Source organism: Schistocerca cancellata, chromosome 2, assembly GCF_023864275.1.
Source record: "Schistocerca cancellata isolate TAMUIC-IGC-003103 chromosome 2, iqSchCanc2.1, whole genome shotgun sequence".
In the NCBI taxonomy this organism is placed as follows: Eukaryota; Metazoa; Arthropoda; class Insecta; order Orthoptera; family Acrididae; genus Schistocerca; species Schistocerca cancellata.
The window spans coordinates 861,927,288-861,929,507 of NC_064627.1; positions in this window are offsets into that span (position 1 = coordinate 861,927,288).

Genomic DNA, 2,220 nt, shown 5'->3' on the forward strand with positions numbered 1-2,220 from the left:
AGTATTAAAATCCGTGGACAAGAAATAAAAACTTTGAGGTTCGCCGATGACATTGTAATTCTGTCAGAGAGAGCAAAGGACTTGGAAGAGCAGTTGAACGGAATGGACAGTGTCTTGAAACGAGGATATGAGATGAACATCAACAAAACCAAAACGAGGATAATGAAATGTAGTCGAATTAAGTCAGGTGACGCTGAGGGAATTAGATTAGGAAAAGAGACACTTAAAGTAGTAAAGGAGTTTTGCTATTTGGGGAGCAAAATAACTGACGATGGTCGAAGTAGAGAGGATATAAAATGTAGACTGGCAATGGCAAGGAAAGTGTTTCTGAAGAAGAGAAATTTGTTAACGTCGAGTATAGATTTAAGTGTCAAGAAGTCGTTTCTGAAAGTATTTGTATGGAGTGTAGCCATGTATGGAAGTGAAACGTGGACGATAAATAGTTTGGACAAGAAGAGAATAGAAGCTTTCGAAATGTGGTGCTACAGAAGAATGCTGAAGATTAGATGGGTAGATCACATAACTATTGAGGAGGTATTGAATAGAATTGGGAAGAAGATGAGTTTGTGGCACAACTTGACAAGAAGAATGGATCGGTTGGTATGACATGTTCTGAGGCATCAAGGGATCACCAATTTAGTATTGGAGGGCAGCGTGGAGGGTAAAAATCGTAGAGGGAGACCAAGAGATGAATACACTAAGCAGATTCAGAAGGATGTAGGTTGCAGTAGGTACTGGGAGATGAAGAAGCTTGTACAGGATAGAGTAGCATGGAGAGCTGCATCAAACCAGTCTCAGGACTGAATACCACAACAACAACAACAACTAGGGAGACACGCATATCCGTCAGTGTTGACAGTCTAAAAAAAGTTTTGAAGATAGTGTTTTTGGCGGCTGCATTCTCCCTTTGGCTGCTTACGTTAAGTTCTTGCGCCATGTTAGCGGGAGGGAGAGATGTATTGGCTCGCGCAGAGACAGATGAAGCGGGCCAAATCGATAGTGTAATAGGGCTGTTACGCACAAGCAGGCATATTGGGCCAGACAATAAAAAAGTGACGTGCTTTGTTGCCCGCACACTGGGCTGCCGCGACAGCCACATGACTCCGCGCTGACAGTTGTGAGCAGGCTCTCTTGTGGAGAACCTACGTGGCTGTTTTCATTGGCCTTGCGCAGGTCGAAGCAGCCAGACCTTCCTTGCATCTTGAAACAAATTTCATGGTGACTTTTTACAACTTGTAGGACTTGTGAGAATTTCCAGTGCTGGAGGCACATACAGTATGCCTTCAAATCTATCGCCATCTCTTTCTCGCACATTACTTTGTGAAACACAGTATGGACTGTTTTTACGGCACATTGCAAATTTATCTTGAACATCCACTGGGCGATGAAAAATTCCCCGTTTTCCATTTATTTGCCAGAGTGTTTTGTATAATCGCAGAGTCCAAGACAGTCGGTTTTTAAAGGTTCAAAAATGGTTCAAATGGCTCTGAGCACTATGGGACTTAACATCTGAGGTCATCAGTCCCATAGAACTTAGAACTACATAAACCTAACTAACCTAAGGACAACACACACATCCATGCCCGAGGCAGGATTCGAACCTGCGACCGTAGCGGTTGCGGGGTTCCAGACTGAAGCGCCTAGAACCGCTTGGCCACACCGGCCGGGAAAGGTTGTTTTATTATTAAACTCTTTCTCCCATTAGGACGCTTTAAATTTTCAGGTATACCAAATGCCTCTTCTCCGATAGTGATTTACGACACCGGTACTCCCTTGTTTGATATGGGGCTTTGCTCCGATATATGTAAATTTTTACCGACGAGATTTTCATGCAAAATTAATTGCATTAAGCAGATGAGTCACTATATTTTCCACATGCTCCAGCATCCATGTAAGTGAACTTAAAACCCGCAGAGCATAAAGAAAGTAAAACGATGGAAAAATACTTTTTATAAAGTACGTTTGTTACGAGAAAAAAGGCGTAACATATTTCATGCCCATCTCGCTCGGATGATCGATCACGACCGACCGTTAGCTAGCTGATTAAATTGGCTGCTTAACATTGTGGCTGCCTAGTGCGTTTTAGCCCAAACTGCTGAGGCCGCCCGCTTGTAATCATTTCTATGTTTCATTTGTTACGCTGTAAATCAAATAAAGCTGTGTGTGCTCAACTTGAAGGATAGTTTCAGTACTGCAGTGTTTTACTGGACATGGTGGTGT